At 44.7% G+C, this 25,040-nt stretch overlaps 1 protein-coding gene across 11 annotated transcripts in view; it reads right to left on the bottom strand.

Moving 5' to 3' along the window:
* Window positions 1-25,040, bottom strand: part of Apbb2 (amyloid beta precursor protein binding family B member 2) — a 320,293-nt gene that overhangs the window by 220,561 nt on the left and 74,692 nt on the right. For 9 of the 11 annotated variants that reach the window (XM_075943293.1, XM_075943299.1, XM_075943298.1 and 6 more), the window contains exon 2: window positions 24,731-24,886. The gene's annotated coding sequence lies outside the window, so the exon portion shown is untranslated. Of the gene's footprint in view, window positions 1-24,715; window positions 24,887-25,040 lie in introns of those variants that run through there. The other 2 variants (XM_075943295.1, XM_075943294.1) reach the window with 2 other exon arrangements.

The raw sequence follows: 25,040 nt of genomic DNA, 5'->3' as shown, positions 1-25,040 counted from the left end.
GAGCAGCACCCCCAAATGATGGAGCATATGTAAGCAGGCTCCAGTGAAGCTGGGATTCGGTGTATCCACAGCGGAATCTCAGAGCACATTTCTAATAACCTCCCAAGGGAAACAAACGGTGTTGAGAAAGACCTATCGTCTAAGACGGCATCATACAGATTCAAAAAAAGTTAATGCTAATGTTATTGTTTCTGGATTCCTTTTCCTGTTCTTCTAGAATTGTCAAGTATTCTGTGATGACTTGTGCTACTGAAAATAAAATCTTTAAATGCTAAATAAACACATGCCCAAAAAAAGTTGTATGTTTGGACGTTTCCATTCAGCAAGGCAACATCTTTATTTAAGGATGTTAAAATGACTAAAGAGACAACATTGGCAAATTTAGTTAGTTAATTCCCCTCTCTTCTCAGCTGAATATGGAAAGTAACAAAAAAACAGCAATTACCCTTAACATACAGATACAATGTCCAAGTATTGTTTTTCTCAGGTTCCCTGGGAAGAGAAAGAGAATATGAGAATCTACTTAGTAGGAATACAATAATAAAAGACAATGCAAATTAAGGACAGAGAGGAAGCAACCAGGTGTCTGTTATGCTGAACCTCTTCCAAGGGGGTCAACAGAACCACACAGAGGTAGAAGAGAGCTCACCTCAGAGCAGAGGTGCCGGGAGCTGAGTTCTGCAACAAGACTCCACGGGATCAATTAAGGAAGTATTTACTGCGGCACTGCAGGTGAGACAGGCAGAAAAGCTCCTCAGAGTGCCCCCCAAATGCAACCAAACATTAGATGCACATCCACAGGGAAACAACCCCTAGGTGTGCAGCTCCTCTTCTGGGGTTCCAGCGGGTGCTACTTTACACACAGTGAGCTATAGAAGGTGCAGCCCCAGCTGGTGGGCATTTCTTACTCCTGCAGCAATAGCACACACTTGCTTGACCTCAGGGGTCTGTGGTTCAGGAAGAGCTAAAGTAAGAGGAAGCCCAAGTGGTCCACGATATACCCAGGACTCTCCGGGTTAAAAGAAAAGCCCTGCAGTCAGCTCCTCACGTTCTTCCTGCTTGCAGGTAAGGGTCTCATCCAGGTTTTGTGTATTCAAACTATGATTCTACCCACAGTGCTCTTTTTTATTTTTTGGCCTTAAAGAAAAATTGTGAAATGCATTGTGAAATTCCACCTAAGGCCTGAAACCAAGACCATAAAGGCTTGCAAATGCCATGAAGCCACAGTGCTGTCCGCTCTGTGCTATTCAGGATGTGGTTTCATATCTGGGAAGCTGAGACCCAGGAGACGTGGTCTCAACAGAAAACAATTTGTCATTATATACTTCTGAGTCTAGTTATCTAAAATAAGGAAGCATTTTCCGAGTTGGGAAAACGTGATTACTTGAGATTTCAAAACCAGTTTCAGTCATCACCTTCAGAGAGGGAAAGTCGAGATTCATTTGGACTTCACCTACTTACTTTATTGAAATCCGTATCATTTCTATTTTAAATTACATTGGCAACAGATATGGGTAATGCAGGGGAACCACTGCAACCTTCCCATGCTCCCGAGTCTCAGGTCTCACTACTTTAGTTGAAGCTATAGAAACTCAAGAGTGCTAACAAGCAAGAGCAAAGAAACACCGCCCTCTGCCTGGATTCTAATTTAAAATTATTTCAAGATATTAAAGGAGGCCAATTTTGTTAACTTTCACTGTGAGCAAGTATTAAATAATATTTAGGGATCAGCATTAGTTTTGTTAGGAATGATAATGGTATTGTGTCCAAATAATGCTGCTTCCTTATTTTGAACACATGGTTATGCTATGGATCTATAATTTGCTTTATAACAGTTCATCAAAACCATAAAAATGTATGTATATCTCTATAGCTAAAACAAACAGGGAAGAGCGGCAATAATGATGGAAATGAGATGGCGGTGTCTGGGCAATACCCTTCCTTCCTTTATCTATGTCACTGTGTGTCAAGCAACAGTCATTCCATGTGATGGGAGAAAGTTCAGGCGAGCCTTGAACTCCAAAGGTAGTTGAGGCTATTTTGAGCTCCTGATTCTTTTGCCCCAGAATCAGATCGTCAAGTCTAGGGTTAAAGACATGTACCACCACACCCAGTAAAGTCAGTATTTTTGATATTGTCATAAATCACCTCTTAAAACTAGTTGCATAATGGCCAGTCATCTTTAGCAAATGGTTGGTACAAAAACGCAGGAATGGTGTTTATCTGGGGAACACAGTTAACCTAGGATCTCAATGGAGAGTATGACATGTAGTTTTCAAACTTACTCTCTCACACTTTCCCCTCATAGACCCTGAAGACATTTCACACCTGGAGCTCTCCAGCTCAGTTCACTGCACTCCTCATCTCCTCCCTGACATCACACATCAGAAAGACTTCAGGAAATCCAACGGCAAAACCAGAGAGACAATCCCATATCCCCAGTTCTACGATCTAACGCCTAGAACTTCAAGAATCTGGATGCTAACACATTGCAGTAACTCTACCTGATTCTCCCTAAAGAAAGCAACTCTCTAGGGCTGAGAGATGGCTCCACCATTAAGACTTCCTACTGTTCTTCTATAGGGCCCAAGTTCAATTCCTAGCAGATCACAACTGCCTATAACTCCGGCTCCAAAATATCTGACACCTTCTTCTGGCATTCCTAGGCATGCACACACACGTGACATGCACACAACACACGCATGCACGTGCACCTGAGCACACACACACACAATCTTTTCTTTAAAAGGAGGCAGTTTAGCTATTCCTGAGTGTAGGCAGCATAGAGAGGACTGCCATTAACAGTCTCACTCAGCAATGGACCATGCATGCAACATTACCAACTTATCAGACAAGATAAGCCCATCAGTTCAATAGTAGCAAGTCTGTTATGGGAGTAACCAGTCACTTTCTGGTTGGGCTTGAGGCCTGGGCCACAAAAGCAAATATATATGTGGTACTATAAACCCAGTCAAATAATGACAACTGTGGAGGCCACAGCCTAGTGTGTGTGGGGGGGGGGGGGCTACTGCTGTTGTTTTGCTAGATGGACATGATGTGTTGATCACATGACCGGCTAAATAACTGTGTTCCTTGGTTGGTGCTGCTGTCAGCTTTTGGCAGAGAAGCTGCTTCCTGCAGTGGTCAGTGGTGACTGCAGAGACTCATAACAGAGAATCAATGACTATTGAGTGCCCAGCCATAAACATCTATATCGCCCCTGTCAAAGACTAGAAAACACTGCAAAAAGCAGGTAAGGAAAGGGCCAGAAAAAGGTGTAGGCTGTTACAGAACACTGTTTTCTGAGCACGTCCCGGCTGGTGCACTCTAGAATTCACAGCAGTTGTGGTCACCTACACAAGAGGGGACCCAACAATATCCTGTCAGAGAGCAGGGAGAGCTCACGAGGCCCACCTATCCATAAAGACATAGAGGTTAACAGCTGATAGCAGAGAGAGACATTTCTTTAGTATAGCCACTGCCAAAGCTCCTGCAAGCAACTCTAGTAAAGTAATTGTGTCGGGAAGGAAGGAAGGAAGGAAGGAAGGAAGGAAGGAAGGAAGGAAGGAAGGAAGGAAGGAAGGACAGAGAAACAGAAGTAGGGGTGAGATGGGAAGGGGGAGAGATCAACAAGATTGGCAGAGAACAAGAGAGAGTAATGGGGAATAAATAAAATCAAAATATATTACAGACATGGGTGAAAATGCCCTAAGAAACTCACTGATACATATAGTTAATTTATGTTATTGGAAAATGCTTTAAAAAAACAAAAAAGAAAGCAATTTGATCCTTCAGATACCTTATCCAACATCCTTTCCCCTGTCTCTGTAGGAAACCACTCTCCAGGTTTGACTGAGATCCCTGAGGTGGCCACACAGAACGACCCTCCCAGGTGAAGCCGACTTAATAAAAACCACCGTGATTGACAGGGATTCCTCCTCAGAACAAACTCCTGGGAATTGCGAGCTGAGCCACAGAAACACATACATGCTCAGCAGACGCCATCTGAAAATTCAAATGACAAAAAGAACACGCTAGAGCATCTCCTGCTTGGAGGTGGGGCATAAAATCATGTGTGGCATGAGTGTGATACAAAACGATCACTTCCGGCCTACAGGAAACCGATCTGTGTGAACTGAGGTCAGCACAGAACCCACTCGGGCCCTCGGCTGCTGTCCTCTTCTCTTCTCGGATCCTCTGAGACCTGGATCCATGTCAGCTGCGGCTTTGCTCTCTCCCACCACAAAGGCAGGATCTCTCTGTGCAGTGTGCACAATCCACATCTTCTTTGAGTCCCGATGGGGCTGTAGCTAAAGTTACACATCATGAGCTAAAGATTTCATTTAACTGCCCTACAGTAGAGGACCTCGGGGCTCAGTAACACACATGCCGGGGAATGTGGGGTACATCTCCTCATGACCTTGTGGCGAGCTGGGAGCTGCAACCCACTGATGCTAACCAATGCCATGTGGGAGCATCCTACCACACAGGCCAAGATCCAGACTCAAAATCCAAAGTACAGTTTGTGCTGGATGTGTATTGCTTTTCTGCACTATGGGAAAGTTAAAAAACAAAACTATTAAATTGAATCACTGTAGTCGGGGACTCCATGTGTACCCTGCACCCCTGGTCCTCCCTTCCTATAGGTCACACACGGGTCATGCAACCCATCTAGAATTGTGTGAACCCACCCCCGTAAGCTAACCCAATGCCGCCCATACAGAGGGAGAGAGTTCCCCAGTCCCCAGTCCCACCACCACATGGATACCCGTCCTGTGAGGCTGACCCACATGCAAACAAACAAACAAAACAAAAGCAATTCCAACAGCAGAAACATGCACTACTGTCTGGCTCTACAAAACTTACGGGAAATTCAATGGGGGTATTTTTCTTTTCCTTGGCTCCAAAGGAACATGGATCGTGTTAAGTTTCACACTGTGACTAGTAATCACAAAAAAGAGAAAGAGGATTTGACCCGAAGCCTTCTGCCAAGCCTCCAAATTGGGGGCCAAACCATTCTGAAAATGTGCCACAGTTACTGGGCAGATTCCAGGAAAGGTGGGAAATGAGTTTTGCCATCCATCCAATTGGGTTCTTTCAAAGGTATCATCGTCCACAGAGTAAGGCATGAAGTTAGCTCTGGTATGTTCCTTTCTGTTGACATACTGACTAAATTGATTGTTTTCTTACTCAGATCTGCCAGTTTCAGAATCTCGGGAAAAGTCAAGTATGTACAAAATCCTTTCTTTCTTTCTTTTTTTTAAATTTGGCTCTGTCTCTGGTACAAAATGCAAAACCACTGTCTTCTCTCAGAAGTGGCTAAGTCGGGGTGCTGACTGACTGGGCACCACAGGACATCACAGACATTGTTGAAAGAAGCAGTTTCATGAATGGGATCTCTGTGTCTTCCCAGTTTTAATATGTCCGGTGGCAAAACACATAGAAGCCATTTGGATTGAAGTCACTAAAAGCCAATGCTTGCACTGCTGGTTTGTAACCAGAAAAGCCAAAGCCAACAGAGGTTTTAGATTTCTTCCACCAGCAGTGTTTTTCCTTCTGTGGCCGCCATAAAAGGCACTGTACTTCAAAGAGAAAAGTGTAACTCTACCGCCAATAGTGCATGTGCTCTGAATTAGGAAAGAAGAAATCTCCCCCCCACCCCCGTGTATATGCAATCAACAGTGCATTCTAGATTCCAACAGAAATAACGAAAAAAAATCCTCGAATTTTAGGATATAAGTGGGTCCTCTGCCACAGTTAGCAAAGTCATCATAGAACGTCCAAAGGAATCCAGATGTGTTATTATGTATTTGGCCTGTACCCCTTCATGTGTACACGGTGGAATGTGTCTTGTGAATGGAAGAGGAAGGGTGTGTTGGTGAATTTTCCAGTTGCGAGCATTAAAATCCCTGATAAAGTCAACTTTAGGATACAAGGATTTATTTGGCACAAGCTATGATGGCAGGAAAGTTGTGGCAGCTGGAGCCTGAGGTGGCTGGTCACACCGTGTCCAAAGTGAAAAAGCAGAAACTGAAGACTGGTCATGCTCAAGTAGCTTTTTTATCTTTTCAAATCTTTTCTATTCTTCAGTAATTATTTCTTCTTCTTCTCCTCCTCCTTTAATGTTTATGGGTGTTTCATGTGTGTATGTCTATGCAGTATGTCCATGACTAGTTCTTGAAGAAACCAGAAGGGACCATCACATCCCTTGGAACTGGAGTCACAGATGGATGTAGGCTACCATGACAGTGCTGAGAACTGAACCCTGGATGACCAATCAGTACTCTTAACTGCTGAGCCATCAATCCGCCTCCTTTGGTAATTTTATACGCATATACAATTGATTTACATAATATCAATCTCATTCCCTACCTCCAACTCCTCCTGAACACCTCAAATCTCCTCCCAACTCCATGACTTCTTTTTTAAAATATCCCACTGAGTTCAATTAGAGCTGCAAGTAGATACATGGGTATAGTTTCAACTACTGAAGTATAAGCAAGCTACCAGGGACCATACTCCTGAAGAAAACATGGGCTCTCCCTCTCCCAGCACTCATCAACCACCAATTCATTCTTTCCCCCCTTCTCCCCGCCCCGGACCTTCCTATGCATTCCAGGGTCCCAGTCCGGGGAATGGTATCACTCACTATTTTAAAGTAGGTCATCCCATCTCAATTCACCTGGTGTGGAAAACCCTTCACAGGCATGCCGAGAGACTAATCTAATCTGAATTACTCCTCACAAGCGTGCTTGGAGCCTTTTCTCCTAGGTAATTCCAGATACTGTCCAGCTGACAGCACTCTCACAGTGGGAGGAGGCAGACAATAGAGAAGGAACCCAGATGATAGCCTCAAGGTACCCTACCCGCTAAGATAGAGGGTTGCATTCGCCCCTCTGCTCTTAAACCTTGTTCTAAGTTCTGAGAGGCTAAGCCATTAAACAGGGCTCTCTTATCTACTAGCTCCCTTTTGGGTTTGGCTTCCTGGAGCAACCCAAAGGAAGAATGAATCCTCTCCTGTAGGTTCCCTAGGTCCTCTCAGGTGCTCTATCTCCGCAGAGAGTTCTGTCTCCCAGCAATGTCCCTACCTCACCCATCAGGCTCAGGAATAGAAAGAATTTGACTGCTACCAGTACAAGACAGGCATTTATTTTGGAGTCCCCCCCGCCCTGTCCCCAGTATAGATATGACGTTTCCTGAAGAAACTAGGATGGGTCGCGAGAACTAAGACCTTTGAATACTCAACTGACAATATACTACCCTCTAGTTACTACTGTGTGGCCCCATTGGCACATCAATGTGTCAACGAATAGCTCAAAATATTTCAGGACATTAAAAGGTAACTCTCTGATCTGAAGCACTGACATAGGACGGGCAAAGTTAATCCACAAAATGTCATCTGTGAAAAAACACACACTAGGGAAATGTTTCTTACTTGATCCTTAAGAACTATCAAGTTAACTAACTCTCTGTTGAAAGCTTTCCTCTCCATATAGCGGTCAAACACACACACACACATACATTTACTGGGCTGTTACAGGAGTATCAAAGCACTGAGCAACCAGGGTTACATGGCAAGGCCTTGTCTCAAAGGAAAACATGTGTCCCTCACTATCCTGCAGCCCTTCAGCTGCCCTGCAACTCCTCTCCAACCACCCACCTTGCACTCGAGGCTACAGTTTGCTTGTGTACCTTGTGCCTGGTGTGGGGGGCAGCTTCCGGGCTTCTCAAAACAAGCCATGCTGGCTCCACCCAAAAGGCCCTGGCACCAGAAGTTCCCTCAGCCTATAACACCCATTCCCTGGTCTTCCACCACAGATTCCAGCTCACCTCCGAGCAGCTCCAGTAACCTATGTGTAACACACCACAGGCAGCTCCTCGTGGCCCCAAGCTTGTTTTTTGTTTTTTTCTCTATGGTTATGACCCCACTTTATTATATGTTTGTTTATGATCTCTCTCCCTTCATGAAAATGTGTGGTCCAAGACAGAGTGGCCATGTCTACTAGGATCCATTCCTTCTGCCTAGAACAGTGAATGAGAGTCAAGCAGCACTCAATTCATAGATGCTGAAGAAGTAAAGGATTTGCCTAGGAAAAAAAATAAAAAGCACTTCTGATCTATTTTCTTAATGACTGATCTGTGTTTCTTGTGGCGAAGGCACTCTGTAGTCATCTTTCAGAGATGCTATAGAAAGAATTGTTTAAATTCAAAAATCAGCTTATGGATTCTAAATCAATCTCTCCACAGTGCACATCAGAACCAGCAGGACACAATAAAGTAGAAAGCCACATAAGGTATAAACAACTATTTACACCAAGACAGCAATGATGTGGGAAGGTCATTTGTCAATTTGTTGTTTCATTGGTTAATCAATAAAGAAAACTTCGGATAAAGAAAGTATGGAATATATACATATTAGAGTATTACTCAGCAGTAAAAAACAAGGACTCCTTGAATTTTGCATACAAATGGATGGAAATAGAAAGCACTATCCTGAGTGAGGTAAGCCAGACCCAAAAAGAGGAACATGGGATGTACTCACTCATATTTGGTTTCTAGCCATAAATAAAGGACATTGAGCTTATAATTCGCGATCCTAAAGAAGCTAAATAAGAAGGTGAATCCAAAAACAAACATATAGGCATCCTCCTGAATATTAACCTTCATCAGGCGATGAAAAAAGACACAGACAGAGACCCACATTGGAGCACTGGACAGAAAACTCAGGGTCCAAATCAGGAGCAGAAGGAGAGGGAGCACGAGCAAGGAACTCAGGACGGCGAGGGGTGCACCCACACACTGGGACAATGGGGATGTTCTATCGGGAACCCACCAAGGCCAGCTGGCCTGGGTCTGAAAAAGCCTGGGATAAAACCAGACTCGCTGAACATAGTGGACAATGAGGACTACTGAGAACTCAAGAACAATGGCAATGGGTTTTTGATCCTACTGCACGTACTGGCTTTGTGGGAGCCTAAGCAGTTTGGATGCTCACCTTACTAGACCTGGATGGAGGTGGGTGGTCCTTGAACTTCCCACAGGTCAGGGAATCCTGATTACTCTTAGAGCTGATGGGGGAGGGGGACTTGATCGGGGGAGGGGGAGGGAAATGGAAGGCAGTGGCGGGGAGGAGGCAGAAATCCTTAATAAATAAATAAATTTAAAAATAAAATAAAGAAAACTTCTCGGCCTGATAGGTCAGAAAATTAGGTAGGTGGAGTAGACAGAACAGAATGCTAGGAAGAAAGGAAGTGAACCAGATGCCATGCCTCTCCTCTCCAGGTCAGACGCAATGGAGCCAGCCGCCAGGTCAGACACGCTGAATCTTTCCCGGTAAGACACCACTTTGTGGTGCTACACAGATTATTAGAAATGGGTTAAGCAAGATATGAGAGTTAGCCAAGAAGAGGCTAGATATAACGGGCCAGGCAGTGTTAAAAGAATACAGTTTCCATGTAATTATTTTGGGTAAAGCTAGCTGGTGGCCGGGAGCTGGGTGGCGGGAAGCGGCCCACAGCTCCTTCTACACAGCAAAGATGTCCTGTAATCTGCTAAAGAGAAAACAACTTAGCTTTTGAGGGCAATCCTTCCTAACTACTGTCTGCAGCTCTACCCAGAATGCACCATACACAACATAAAGTGCATCCGCACAGCTGGGCTCCAGCAAACTATACACACACAGCCACCCCAATGTGCACTCCCTGTCATTTCAGACGTCAGGAGACCACCCACCCCCTCCAGAAAACCACTCTGCTTTTGTGGCAACACCTCTGTGTCAGAGACAAGCTAGTCTGCTGAACTCTGGCACAAACCATTCTAAAGATGGTTTGGTGGGAGGCAAAGGGCTCGTCCAGCATATGCAAAGCTCTGGGTTTGGGCTTTCACACTGTGGGAAAACATTGGCTTTTTTCCCCCTTAAAGTAAAATACATCTGGTCCTTGAATCTATTAGCTATCCTACAACTAACTACACATGGAATCACAGTGTTTGTTGGGGAACAATAGGCTGAGGGAACTGTTTATTTGAGAATGTGAGCATCTGTAGCTCATTTGGCTAACACTGTCTCTCCATCCCAGAGTTTGATTATCTTTTCTCACAAGTTTGCTTAGCTATTTTTCCTTGGCCAAGTATCTTCATCTTTTACCCTGGTGAAGAAATTCAACTCTAGTCATCTTTCCTCTATCAGAAATGAGAGGGAAGTGGGGGCAATGTGGTTCAGCAGTTAAAATCCTTATTGCACAAGCCTGATGACCTATGTTTGACGGCTGTGACCCACAGAAAGATAGGAGAAATCAGCTCCACAAAGGCCATGTGCATATCACACACACATGTGCACACACATGCACAAAATAATGACAATAAAATGTTTTTAAGAAAGAAACAAGAACTATAACAAGATCTGGGAGGCAGAGAGAGAGGAAGTGAGAGAGAGAGAGACAGACAGACAGACACACACACACACACACGGGGGGGGGGGGCAGCTTCCCAGGCTTTATTCCAAGAGAGAGTATAGGATAATGTTTTAATATCAAGACGACCATGTACTGCTTTCATGACCTTTCCAGCTCTTCCAAGCACACCCTCTTCTGTGGGCCCCACAATAAGAACTATTTGACTACGGGGGCTGCAGGAATTCAAGGTCATCCATCCCCATGGGCCATAAAACTAGCCGAACAGACCAGGCTGGGCAAAGGCGAGGCCAAAAGATGATCTTTCATAACTTGAAGCAGATGATTCAAATTTTCACTGTGCAATAATGACAGTCTCATTCCTCTTACATAACAGCAATATGTGAAAATACGGAGTTGGAAGCCGCACTCCTTATGATTATAATAACCACACACGGAACAGAGGGGGCACTAACATCAAATACGCGTACTTGACCTTGGAGACACAGTAGAGAAAAAGAATGCTTCGCCCTGGGTGTCCCAGCAACCAGACAAGAAAGAATTCATTACTACCACTCCTCATCTCGCAGACTTACCCACCCAGGACGAAAACAAACCTACTGAAATGTTCAGTGAATTTTTTTTTAAGTTCTTTGAAAGTCCTCTCAAGTGTTCTGCTTCTTGAAAAATTTCCATGTAAATCAAACTCAAATAAACAGGACAGAGGGAGCCCTCCAACCCCTACCATCCACTCTGCTGAGTCTCCGACCGTGCACATGAACAAAGCTGAGGCTTCCCATCACAGAAGCTGGGGGTAAACACCTTGGCTTCAGCTCACTCTAATGGAGTTTCAGGGGGGGAGACTGAAATGCTGGAGTGCAGCTTCAAACGAAGAAAGGGAGGGAGGGGGGAAGGGAGGGAGGGAGGATGGATGAATGGACCAGGAATGGAGAATAAAGCAGCAGAACGAGGGCTGCCTGTCAATCCTACGCATGCCCATGTGGACTTGGCCTTCTGGACGGGGGGGGGGGGGGGGGGGGGCGCCTAGAGACCCATGGGGAACTGCTGTGTGGCTCCCAAGGGCTGCGGTGCTAGCAGAGCTGTAGCTTCCGGCTGTCATAAGGTGCTACTGACGGGTGGAGGGACTGCCTTAAGCAACAGAAATCTACTCTTCTTACCGCGCTGGAGCCCAGAGGTCTCAGGTCAGGAGTCTGCAGAGTTGGTTTCTCCTACAGCCTCTCTCTACAGTGTGTGGAGGGTGGCTCCCCCCTTACGTTTTCACCTCTTGTTCCATTGTTACGCCTGTACCCAATCTCCTCTTCTTGTCAGACACCTCTCATGCTGAAACAGACCCCACCTCTATGGCCCTTATCTTCATCTGAGTTAACTGTCTCTTCAAAGACACTGTCTCCAAACAGACTTCCATTGTAAGGTAGGATTTCAACACATGAATTCTGATGGGGCACAACAGAGCCCATGACATTGTTAAGAGCCACTGCATGGTAAAGCTGTGCTTCTATCTGTGCTCATCAGGGCCACGAGGGCCACACGGACTCGATAAACCCATCACCGCTGTCACTGCTTAGAGAAAGCACCGCTATTCTTTTATAACAAAGGGATACGATACACTGTAATGTCCCAGAATGGCTCCAACGAGACTAACAAGGACAAATGTGGTTTTTATTATCCTTACGAAATACTTCATTTCATATCCATCCCATCCATCATGAAGTCTCTGGGGGGAAAGGGAACAATACCCGAAGGAAGGCTGAGCACTAGTTCACAGACTATCTCAGACAATCCACACGGGCATTCACCTGACATTAATGGATGCATGCCTTTATTGCAGCCACTTCCCCTTTTACTTCCTTTACTGTGTTAGTCTAGATTGCATGCCCCCAACATAACACCAGGTTCAACAAATAATACTACCAGAGATGAAACCAAGAGTATTGTCTGTGCTGTAGTTTGAATAAGAAATGTCTACCAAAGGCTCATATGACCAAACACTTGGTCCTCAGCTGGTGGCGCCGTTTGGGAAGGTATGAAACCTTTAGTGGGTGGAGCCTTGCTGAAGGAAGTACATCAGGAGGTTGTGCCTTGAGGGTTTATACCCAAGTCCCTCTTTGTTCTTCTTCTCTCTGAATCCTGGTGATTGATACAATGTGACAGGCCAGCCTAGGACTCCTACCAACATACCTTCCCCACTGTGATTATCTGAATGAGAATGGCCCCTATAGGCTCATACACTTTAATACTTTGGTCCCCAGTTGACAAAACTGTTTGGGAAGGATTAAGAGGTGTGGCCTTGTTGGAGGAGCTATAGGCTTTGGCGTTTCAATAGACTTGTGCCATTCCCATGGTGCTCTCTGCCTCCTGCTAGTGGTTTGAGATGGACACTCTCAGTTGTTCCCGTGGCCATGCCTTCATGCCACCGTCATGGACTCTAACCCTAAGAACAATAAGCCCAAATCAATATTTTCTTTTATTAGCTGCCTAGACCATGGTATTTTATCCCAACAATATAAAAGGAAATACTGTACCTACCATGATGGCCTGTATGCACTCTGGAATGACAAGCCAAAATAAACCCTTTCTGCTTTAAGTTGCTTTGTCGGGGTGTTTTATCATGGTAGCTAAACAGTAACTAATACAGTCTATAAGATGGATTCTTCTCTAGGCCGAACAACTAGAAAATCAAAATGACAACCTGACTCATTTTCCAAATCCTCTACTTTCCATGGAAGATTTCTAAAAGCTTATAACTTCAGCTCTGACCCCCAGCCTTCGCTGCTCAGGAATCCCAGAGACATCTGCTGAGATGGGTTCCAGGCACTGCAGGAGAGTCTGGACATATAGCACCTAAGAAATAAGACTGTCCTTCCTCCCACGGATGTCCTAGCCCTAGAGTAAAAACAAGCATGTACATTAAAATAGATGGTAAAATATGAGGTTTAAAACAGAGAGGCTGAGAACACCGAGCAGTGCAAACAGAGGGGCCTGGAGCTGGGTTTGAACAGCCAGGCTAACCAGACAAGAGCAAGGATGGAGCCGATTACTGTACGACTGTAATGTGGGCTGATCAGATCCCAGACACTAAATGGCTCGGCTCCTCCAGCTGAAGACCACAGAGATGGGAGGGGTTCCCGACAGCATTCTCAGCTTAGGGCCATAAAAGCCTGGACACTCTAACACCCATCTAATAAATATTCATAAAAACTCCCTTAAAGTCCACAGTGCAGAAACTGGTAAGCCATTCCCAGCCTTGGAAAGCCTACCCATGTTCCTGTTTAGAGGGTCCCTGTGGTGTTATTTCATTTGTATTTTAATAAATAAAGCTTGCCTCAAGTTCAGAGAGTAAAACAGCCACACTGATCAGTTTCACAGACCAGGCAGTGGTGACACACACCTTTAATATTAGTAGCCAAGCTAGTTTGCCATTGACACTAGGCGGTAGTGGTGCATGCCTTTAATCCCAGCACTAGAGAGGAATATAAGACAGGAGACAGCTCTCAGACACAATCTCATTCTGATATTCCTGCAGGCAGGATTGCTATTTAGGACTGAGGTAGAGGTAAGAGCAAGTGGCTGGGTGTTTTGCTTTTCTGATCTTCAGGTTGAACCCCAATTTCTGTCTTTGGGTTTTTATTAGTTGTGCTACAGTTCCAGCTTAGCTTTACTAAATAAACTGCTGCCTTGCTAACGAATTTTCTACTTAAGCATTTATCTCTTGACTGAATGCATTCCTTCAAGAAGATATCAAATACACGCATGCACGCACACGCATGCACACATGCACACGCACACACACAATTCACCACATCCATAGAACGCCCACAGGTAGTCTATAAATGCATACCCCTGCCCCCAGCTGTGCGCTTGTATCTTCAGGCTACAGTCTGAAGACAAAACACAGGAGCAGGTATTTCATATTCTTTACTTTCCTTCACATCCCTCTGGAGACCTCAGGTGGGTATCCCCAGCCTCTTCCCCATGTCTTTCCTGACAACATAATCACTACCCATCAATCGCAAGTCCTCACTGTGAACCAGGGAACTCTATCCATGCCACTTGGCATTCACCAAATCCTCCCAGCCCTGTTCCTCCAGGGCACCCCTGGTCTCCTCTAAGCATTACCCCAATGTCTCCTCCATTAACCCTCTGTAGAGGACGAACATAGAGACTGAGGAAGGGACAGCTCACCCCTGGAACCCTAGCACCCACCACAGCACTCGATGTGCACACAGAAAGAGAGCAATAAACACAAGAACTTGAGCCCCTGTGCACAGCATTCACGACCCCTCAGTCTGGTCCCACTCCGCACTCCAGCCTTACCTAAAGCATCCCCTACTACCTGCGCCCTTCCAACAGCACTGATGGCTCACCTGTCCCTAGACTATCCTTCCCCTGGCTGCTCCCATCTAAATGCATTATCACAAGGCGAATGCCTCAGAAGGGTTACATCAGCTGTCTCGACCTGGCTCAGAAAGGAAAACCTCTTAGTCTTTGGCTGTTATTCGCAGACCCTGGATGCACTGTATGAAGTACATATACTTGGCCTCGATGGCTGAGGGTAGAGCTCTATTTTTCCCCCACTTCAAATTTTCAGTGTTCAACACTCAGTAGATTTCAAGGGCCACTTGAAAGCTCCTTATTCAGTCCTTGCATAAATGTTTGTTGAGCACCCCAATAAGCAGGATTCTAATGGCAGGGATATATCAGCAAGGAAAAACAAAGAAAAATTCCTGACTTTAGAATACTTACAAACACATTCTGAGGGAGGGAGGGAGGGAGGGAGGGAGGGAGGGAGGGAGGGAGGGAGGGAATATAGTATGTTAGAAGGTGGTAAATTCCACAAGGAGAAAATAGTAACAGGGGCCTGGAGAGATGGCTCAGTGGTTAAGAGCATTGCCTGCTCTTCCAAAGGTTCTGAGTTCAATTCCCAGCAACCACGTGGTGGCTCACAACCATCTGTAATGAGGTCTGGTGCCCTCTTTGGGCCTGCAGACATACACACAGACAGAATATTGTATACATAATAAATAAATAAACAAACAAACAAACAAACATTAGAAAAAAGAAAATAGTAACAGGAACTGGGGCTGGGTGTCGGGGGAAAGTTTGCAGTTTTCAAATCAGACAGAGCAGGGTTCAACATGGACGAAGACTTAAGTGAAAGAGGAAGTGACCGTGGAGACGGGGAGATAAGAAAACACAGGCAGAAGAAACAACCAGTGCAAAGGCCCCGAGGAGAAACCTGACCAGGGAGCCCAAAGCCCAGGGCTAGAGAAGTTAGCCAGGAGGAAGAGCATAGTGGACAAGGCTAGAGGTCAAAGCATCTGGCATCTGGAGCCTTCCAAGCAATTATCAGAACTTCATCTTTTACTAAGAGGATGGAGAAAAGTTATCCTAGCTCTTAAAGGAAATAGCATGGACATTCTGAGTGTTGACAGGGTCATTCTACTGAGAACGGATAAAGACAGAAGGGTATCAAATCAGAGCCATCAGCTAGGAGGTCACTGTATCAGCCAGGCCAGGGAGACTGAAGACTAGGCCATGGGGCAGCAGGAAGGAGACACTGTGAAAGTCAGGTCTGTCAGTTTTCTGCCAGACTAGAGCTTGGAAGGATGTCTGTATTCTTTCTTAATCTCCCCCAATGCAGCACACTTTAGTACAGTACAATACAATTCCTGCACTGTGTTTTCAAAGTGGTTTGAACAGGGGATCAAAATTCCCAACACAACTAAAGTGGAAAAAAATTAGGTATTATTACAGAAGTCTAAAGAAAGATGAACCAAAAGATTGGATAGTCACACAAGGTATTTATCAAACCAGTTTATGATTTTAAAAGTCTCCTAAGTTTTGTTGACATTAGAAAACTCACATATCAATTTTTAAATCAAGTATTACTGAAATATGGATATGGACAGGGTAGCCCCTGGTTTGTCCTCTGAAGTACCACTGCCTAGAGTCTGAAAACTTCATCTTCATATCTATTACTAAATTTCAATGGTCAAATCAGGATAGAAATCATACCAAAGAAAAGGGAAACTATACGGTGGTGGCGCACGCCTTTGGTCCCAGCACTGGGAAGGCAGAGGCAGGCGGATCTCTGAGTTCATGGTCTACGGAATGAGTTCAGAATGTGAAACAGCCAGGGTTTCACAGAGAAATCCTGTCTCAAGCCCCTCCCCCCTTAAAAAAGGGGAGTTTAAGGGAGTTGACCTGTGATCTTTGCCTAGGGATTTTAATTAAGAAAAATACAAAATCCTGTGCAGAATTCACTTAGACTAGAAGTGGTTTTACCTGAGCATCAATCAATCAATACTTCCAGTCCCAACACACAGGCCTTTCTGAGCAAACAGCTCTCTCCTCTGCAATCAGATCGACCTCCCAGAGCCATCCCGGCCTTGCAGTCAGAAGAGCAAACACGACTCAAGCAAACAGAGGGCAGAATGGTGCCTTCTGCGCATTTCAGCACCAGGGGCTTCTCTGTCCTTCAGTCATATTAACTACATACCTACCTGTTCCTTTGTGTTTCTCCGCTCCAACGGGTAAGTAAGTGAGCGGCTGCTGGGCTTAGTGCTAAGGATCAATCCCAGGCCTCACGCATGGCAGGGAGGCAGGCAAGCATGCTGCTCCCAGCGACATCCCTGGCCCGCAATGTTCTACCTAACAAAGTTTTAAGGCAATGTTTGCTGAATCTGCCCCTCTTCTCTCTCTCTCTCTCTCTCTCTCTCTCTCTCTCTCTCTCTCTCTCTCTCTCTCTCTCTCTCACACACACACACACACACACACACACACACACACACACATACACACAAATCACCTACTTCTGCATTTAGAGAAAAGAAGAACTAAAAATAAACTCTGGGGAAAACGTCTCAATGTTTTTAAAATTACTCAGGATTTTATAACAAACATAAGAAGGAGGGAAGAAGGGAGAGAAGAAAGGAGGGAGAGGAAGGGAGGAAGAGAAAGGAAGAGAGGGAGAGAGAGAGAAGAGAAGCATTCTAGAGTACCAATAGGTGAAAACATACATTGCCAGCATATGTGCCTTAAAGAAGGTGGGCACAACACATGAATTTGCAAAACCTTTTCTCACGGTATGTGTGTGTTCGTATCACAGATCTCTGCAAGCCACCACCAAACAGACTTCACTCACTACAACCATGCTACAGTATAGCTTACACAAATACCTTGGCATCAGTTTAGCAAGGCTGTTCGTGAAACCACTGGTGATCTTGGGGTCCCACAGCATCTGTTTTAGAGGTTAACTTGATCTCACACCAGTCCCTTTTCTGCTTCTAAGCATCACACTGCCCTGCTTTGTCTCCAGCTGCATCACAGACCTGACAGACAAGCAAGCCGCAGCTACCAAAGTCAAGCTGGTAACCGACAGACTCCATGAATCTGGCTAGGCACTGCTTTCTGCAGAGCCGGTGGCTGGTTATCTCAGCTCTTTGAAGGGTCCCAAGCAGCTCAGCTTTCACATCCGTGCTTTCTACAGTCTAAAAGGGACACACCGAGCAGGGGAAAAGGAGGGGATAGATTGCCATCGACCACATACTTTACTAACAACACCAGCAGAAACTACTAGAAACGCAGTAGACAGACCACAGTCTCGTGCTATCGGATGTAAAAGATCTTGATCCTTGCCATTGTCAAATTCTAGACAGCTTTCAGAGCAGTCAACACAAAGAAAGTGGAGGCGCCCACAGAGATGTGGAGCCCAGTCAGAGTGTTGGGCAGCCAGGAACGGGCCCCCCTTGTCTAAGCAACTACTTGGGAGTATCCGATTCCCCGCACAACCACACCACCTCAGGTAACTCCCAGCAGGCTGATGGAGAGCAGGGCTGGACCACACATATCTGCCAAGAAACACAGGGAGACTTCTGAGCATATTCTGCATTCTTATTTCCACCTCTGGGATTCAGACAAGGCGGTTTTCACAGGTAAAAACCACGTGAGACCCCACACACACACACACCCTCTACCTTCCACTAATTCCTCAAAAATAACAAGAGGCCGTTTTCCCAGGCTTAGCCTACATTCATGTTTAGCACTGTCTCTGGAAATTCCTAAGTATCTTATTCATCTATTACTTTGGTGGAGTCTTTATAACTCATCAATTATCAGTTTTAAAAAATAAGAGAAGTACAGAGACACATAGAGTTTGCTATATGCTTCCCACTTTGTATTTTATTTAAATGGGTATGCCACAAAGCTTGAGAGGAAAAAATCTGGTTTCAATTAACTATTTTGTATTAGAGAGTAAGAATGAGAGAGGTGAGAGAGGGAGAGAGAGACAGAGAGAGAGAGAGACAGACAGAGAGAGAGAAAGGGAGAGAGAGAAAGGGAGGAAGGGAGATCAACTAACATAAATCAATGCTTTCCTTACACCACGTGGAATCATTGAAGACTGAACTCAGACCATCAGGTTTGGCAGCAAGTACCTCCACCTACTGAGCCACTTACTTCACCGGCCCTGGGTTCAAATTTAAGTGAGTAGATATAAGAAATAAATAGATATAAGATAGCCATTGAAAAATTGAGGTAATGCTGCCTCCCTGTATGATGTAAAGATAAAAACTGAGGAGCACTTCAGTACCCAGTCTACTGGGCATGCTCAAGTGAACATGACACACACTCGCACACGCTCTCCAACCCCAGAAGGGCTAGCCCCAGGCTGTCTCTGCTAAGGGCTGCTTCCTCCTGCTTCCTCCTGGAACTCCAACACAGCTTTCTGCAGGGCACATCTTATCACTTTTCTCTGAATTCAGCAGAGCTGCATTCAATAAACGGATCTATCTCAGCATCCTTTCTCTCTCCTAAGTGAACGCCTGCTCAGGATCAGTGGTCATGCTCCGTCCTCTCTGAGAATCCAGAACTGAGCTGTGGCTGGCATTTCAGCCATTTTATTTCTGAGACAGATCTTGGGGACGTCCCTAATTACTGTCCAGCTCTCCTGTCACTTAGACACTTCAGCCAGACACCAGGAAACGATGCACAGCGGGAGCAAACTAGCCCTACAACCTAAGTATCCTCAAGAAAATATAGCATATGAAATCAGTATGGAATAATTTACTGAGACACTAAATTTTTTTTTTTGAGACACTACATTTTGTCCTCAGATGGGCCTTAGTTACCAACAGTTATAATGAAAAAAAAAAGCCATTTTCTTTCATTCTCAAAGAGGGTTGAGAGGGCAAAGTACACAGAACAATTTTCTAGTGTGAGCTAGCACGGTGCTGATGCTCACTTTCTAATCAATTACCTGCTTAGATACTGTCCGTGCAGAAACATTCAAGAGGCCACTTTTATTCATGAATGAAACTGGGAATCGATAACTTCTTGGCGCATAGTTTGTAAACTTCCATTTTGAATAGTTGTCGTGTAAAAATACAGAACTTACTGGAATGGTATAATCGGACTAAATGTTTTATTCATCTCAGATCAGTATGGGACTCAGAAAGCACTGTCTGTTCTCCTACCAGTAATTACATTAAAATACATAAGCATGGACTGTGCGTCACTCACATATGGTATCTATCACAGCTCGAAAGGGAATCTGAAAGCTATACAGAGAAGTAAAATATAAAATATATAATATTCCAAGCAAGTACTCTATCAACGTATTCACCAAATGTGGCCGTTGGTAATAGAAGCAGCCTCACTCTTAATCCTTTCGTGGGCTCAGTGATGACCACATTTTGTGTTTATGGTCAAATTATTATAGCCTGGAGACTTCACAAATGCAACTGTGCTATAACTTCAGTGAATCAATCTTTCTGGACCTCTAAGTTTAGCTCCTGCCCTCCCCCCCCCAAAAAAAAGCCATTCAAAGTAAAGGTAAGAGGTTTTGCTCACCGCCTATATTTTTCTCAGTTTCAAAAGATGATTAAGGCAGACTCATGGAAAATTTGACGTTTGAGTCAAAGAGAAAATGGGCATCAAACTGTTTGTCATCTTCATGAAAGGCAAAGTTTTGCTCAGATTTTGAGCAACACGGGACTGGGGCCATAGCTCAGCGGTAGAGCCTGAGCTCAGTCGTGGAAAAAGCGGGCGCATTACCCAGTGCCCAAAATAAAGACGGTAAGACAAGGCAGCAAATACAACAACCTCTACGCCACGCACCAAGACTGGCTCTGAACTGTCGTCTACCGTCTCAGATTCTCATACGTATGTCAAAGAAAAGCTCATAGACACTAGTATAGACAATGGAAGAGATGCAGATGTAATGTCGCCAAGGTAACAAGTTTTTTGTTTGTTTGCTTGATGGAAATGGATGGGCTGCAATGAAAGTCTAGTTCTCAAATCCATTTCATAGAAAACCTGCACTACGAAAAGCACTGGCCTAAGGATAATCACGCAACTCAAACAGACTGAGCTGCACATCTAGGAGTGACCGATTTGCTAAACTGTCTCATGACAAGCAGAGGATAAGAGTTCCTTCAGCAAATGGTGCTAGAATATATATGCAAAACAATAAAACAAAGGTAGTCTGGACCGTCCAGCATTAGTAAAAATTAATCTCAAACGGATCAAAGACTAAGATGTAAGGCCTAAAAGAATAAAAGTGCTTTAAGAAATAGCAACACGAATATCTCTGAACTTTAGTGAAGACCAAGAGTTTTATACCATCAGAGTCATGAGCTTTATATGCCGGCACATGCCTGCAATCCTGGCTCTCTGGAGGCAGAGCAGGAATATCCCAAGTCTGAGGACAGCTTGGACTACATAACAAATTTCATGCTAGTCTGTGCTACGTACAAAGGGAGAGTCAGAGACAGGAAGGGAGGAGGGAATGGAAGGGAACCTTTAAAAGAAAAAAGAACATAAACTAGACTTCATTATAATCAAAAGTTTCTGACCATTAAGAATATTATTAGTAAAAACATTACACATATATAGTTTTCTATATTGATGTAATTTAGAATTAATTAAAATTTACATCGTATCACTGAGGGATATTGCATTGGCAAGTTTTATGACATCTTGACACAAGCTAGAATCATCAGAGAAGAAGGAGACTCAACTGAGCAAATTGCCTACAAAAGAAATTACATCTTACATTGCTGTAGGTAAATTTGAGGGCATTCTCTTAATTAGTGATCTATGGGGGAAGGCCCAGCTCATTGTAGGTGGGGCTACCCCTGAGCTGGTGGTCCTGGGTTCTGGAAGGAAGCAGGCTGAGCAAGTCATGGGAAGCAAGCTAGGAGCAACACCCCTCCATGGCCCCTGCATCAGCTCCTGCCTCCAGGTTCCTGCCCTGACCTCCTTCTGTGGTGAACAGCATTGTGGAAGCATAAGCTAAGTAAACCCTTTCCTCCCCACATGGCGTTTGGCCATGGTGTTCCATCACAGCAACCATGACCCTAACCAGGACACACGCAGAAGAAAGACTTCATCAAGAAAGTTAACGAACACAGTCAGAGATTAGGTAGTGGAGGGAATGTGTGCAAATCTTACACACACACACACACACACACACACACACACACACACACACAGAAAGAAAGCATAACAACCCAATATAAAAGCAGACAAAAGATTTGAACAGTCATTTCTCTAAAGAAAGTCCAGGAGTGGCTGCAGACATGCAACTAGATGTGATCTGCTCTGAAAACAACACTAAGAAAATCACACATCTAATTAAACACCATCAGGGCTTAGAAACAAGCATAATGTGGTTGTCATTACACAAAACCAACAGTACTTCCATATATTGCTAGCAAATAATCTGGAAAGGAAATTTTAAAAAAAATTCTATTTGTAAAGGCACAAAAAGAACAACAACAAAAATCTCTTGGGAATAAACTTAACTCTATAGTACAAGAGCGGGACCCTGCAAACAACACATTGCTGCTCAAAGAACCCAGACCTTTGAAAAACATGGAGATACATTCCATGTCACGAGTTCATGAACCAACACTCTTAATACTGAGATAGCGTCACTGTGATCGCTATCAAAGGGCTGGTTCAACATTCAAAATGCAATTAAACCACAGCTCGGCTACTTTTCTTATATCTCCCAGAAACGCACTACCGACAGTGGGCTGGGCTCTCATCCACCAATCAGCAGTCAAGAAAATGGCCCCGCAGACACACCCTCAGCCAATCTGATGGAGGCAATTTCTCAGTGGAGGTGCCCTTTCCCTGTGTCCCTAGTTTGTGTCAAGTTAACAAAAACCTAAACAGTGTAATTCTATCTGTGTTAGGATACATTATCACAGGCCACAGAACAGACCAACCACACAAAAAGAAAAAAATCAGAATATACCACATTAAGACTGAACCTAATATAAAGTTCAGACTTCAGTGAATTACATCAGTACTAACGGGCGTGCCAAACTGATGTAAGACATAAGGAATAACAGGGAAAGAGGCAGCGGCAGTTACACAGAAACCGCTCCATTCTTTCATAGCCAATCTTACTCCCTGCAGAAGTCTACTAGTTTTAAAATAAGTAATGATAATTAACAAAATCAAATAATGACTATAAAGTCTGATAGTCACAGGACTGGGGCGAGGGCAGTCTCAGCACTCACCGCTGCGCTCGGATTGGCTGGGATGGAAGCCGGATGAGGTTTTGGTGGGAGCAGCAGCCCTACCCAGGCTATTAAACTCTGGGCAGCTTCCTGACAACCCCTCATTTGGCTGCTCCCCAGCCATTGTATTTACAGTAAATAAGACACCACTACTAGCATAAGGAATTATCTTCCTTATCAGCAATTTGCTCTAAGTATAGGCTCTGGGAAGCCTTCCTTTTAGATTCAAAAAGCAAGTAAATGAGTTAAATAGATTTTCAAATGCTCCTGAAACCTAAATCCTATTTCTCCCTTGTTAACAGCCCTCTGGACCAGTCTCTCCACCACCGGAAGAACTGAGTTCCATCCCTGCTTTCAAGCAGCCCGTTCTATGACTCCACACTGGCCTGCCCTCTCTACCCTAACCCTGTGAAAACACACTACCCCACAGTCATTTCACATTGAGACCTCACAGCCTGGAAGCCACTGTCATCAGGGTGCTTCAGATGTGACAGTCACCTGACCCACCAGCTAATCTGTCTGAAAAGTGAAACAGGAAATGCTGCCTTAGGGCTAACTCGGGGGCATAAGTTCAAGCACACAGGTACATGTATGTCTGCTTATTTGATTGTGTTAGAATGCATGCACGCCTATGTGTATCTGTGCATGTATGTGTATATATGTATATATGTGTACAGGTATATGTGGATATATGTATATGCTATCTAGGAATACTTGTATGTGTATATGAATTTCTGTGTACATATATGTTCATACATATGCATGTATGTTCATATGTGTGGATATTCATGATATCCATCCTCCCCAACTTCTGCTCCTCCCTGTATCTTTCTGCTGATTTCTCTAATCAACTTATTGCTCCTAAAGTTGCCTCCAGCAGCTCCAGCTGAGCAAACTCATAAGCAGAAAAGGGCTCTTTTCAATACTTTTCAGTGACAGTACTGAGGCCTCCAAACCCTGATCATTGTGACCAGGACTGGACAGGCCTAAGTCACATGCCCAGCGTGAGTCAGTGAGTCCTCTCCTCCAGAGGCTAACAGTGTGGCCTGGGGGGGGGGGGATAATACCCTGAGGGAAAAGATTCAATAAGGATGCAGGGCAAGCAAAGCCAAGCCAGGCGCTCAGACTGCTGGATCCTCCTTCCCAGTGACAAGTCTTCATCGTTCACGCAGAGTACCCGGCCACCGAGTACTGTCCCTGGACATGCAGGCCTCAGAAAGAATCCTACATTGTTTCATTCTGATACACAGAACTATGATCACACATTCATCTAAATGCTACTGTTTTGGGGGGCATCTCCTTTCTATACGATCATCTTAATGTCAAATGTACAAATTACTAAAACTGAATGGGTCAGTAGTTTTTGTTTGGGCAGAAAAGCAAGTATTACAATTTTGTCAGACAGTGTGAACAGCCAAGGACCCCAGGAGAAATGAGCCACCCTTCCAAGTATGAACCTGGATAAGTTATATAGCCTCGAGTGAGGACGCAGTTTTCGTCCTATTACAAACCCAAGACTAGTGGGGCCGATTTGGGTGGCCTCTGCTCATATCTGTACTGAAGATCTTCCTCTATGTGAGGGAGAAAAGGAAGATGAAAGAGGATGAATGAGACAAAGGACAGAAAAGGAAAGAAAACAACACACTACGTGGAGAAAGCAATCAGGATGCCTCGCTGACATGGATCTGGGAATCTCTCAATTAACGGGTGATGACCATTTAGGATTGGCTCCAAATACTAGAGAAAGAACAGAACCACATTCCCAGCCAGGCCCACCTCTCTAACACCAACCTGGGAGCACTTGAGTCGGCGTCCGAGTCAGCTTTTCACAGGGGCTTTCGTTTATGGATTTTCCATCCAGCAAAGGTCTCTAGTCCAGGGCTGGGCAGATCCGACCACAGCATGCTGGGATAGAGAGCACAGCAGCTCCCCCACAGATGCTCCAACCTGGAGGGGCAAAGGCAGGGAGCCATTACTAGGTCTGATATTCTCATTCATATACATTCTCCCTCTCTCTTCCTCTCTCTCTCTCCACCATAACCCAAGCAAGACCTTCCAAAGGGTTAAAATCCTCAATGAACAGAAGCCACTCTTGTAGGTA

The sequence above is a fragment of the Microtus pennsylvanicus genome, chromosome 12, assembly GCF_037038515.1.
Source record: "Microtus pennsylvanicus isolate mMicPen1 chromosome 12, mMicPen1.hap1, whole genome shotgun sequence".
In the NCBI taxonomy this organism is placed as follows: Eukaryota; Metazoa; Chordata; class Mammalia; order Rodentia; family Cricetidae; genus Microtus; species Microtus pennsylvanicus.
This window is presented reverse-complemented; position numbering and strand designations above follow the sequence as displayed.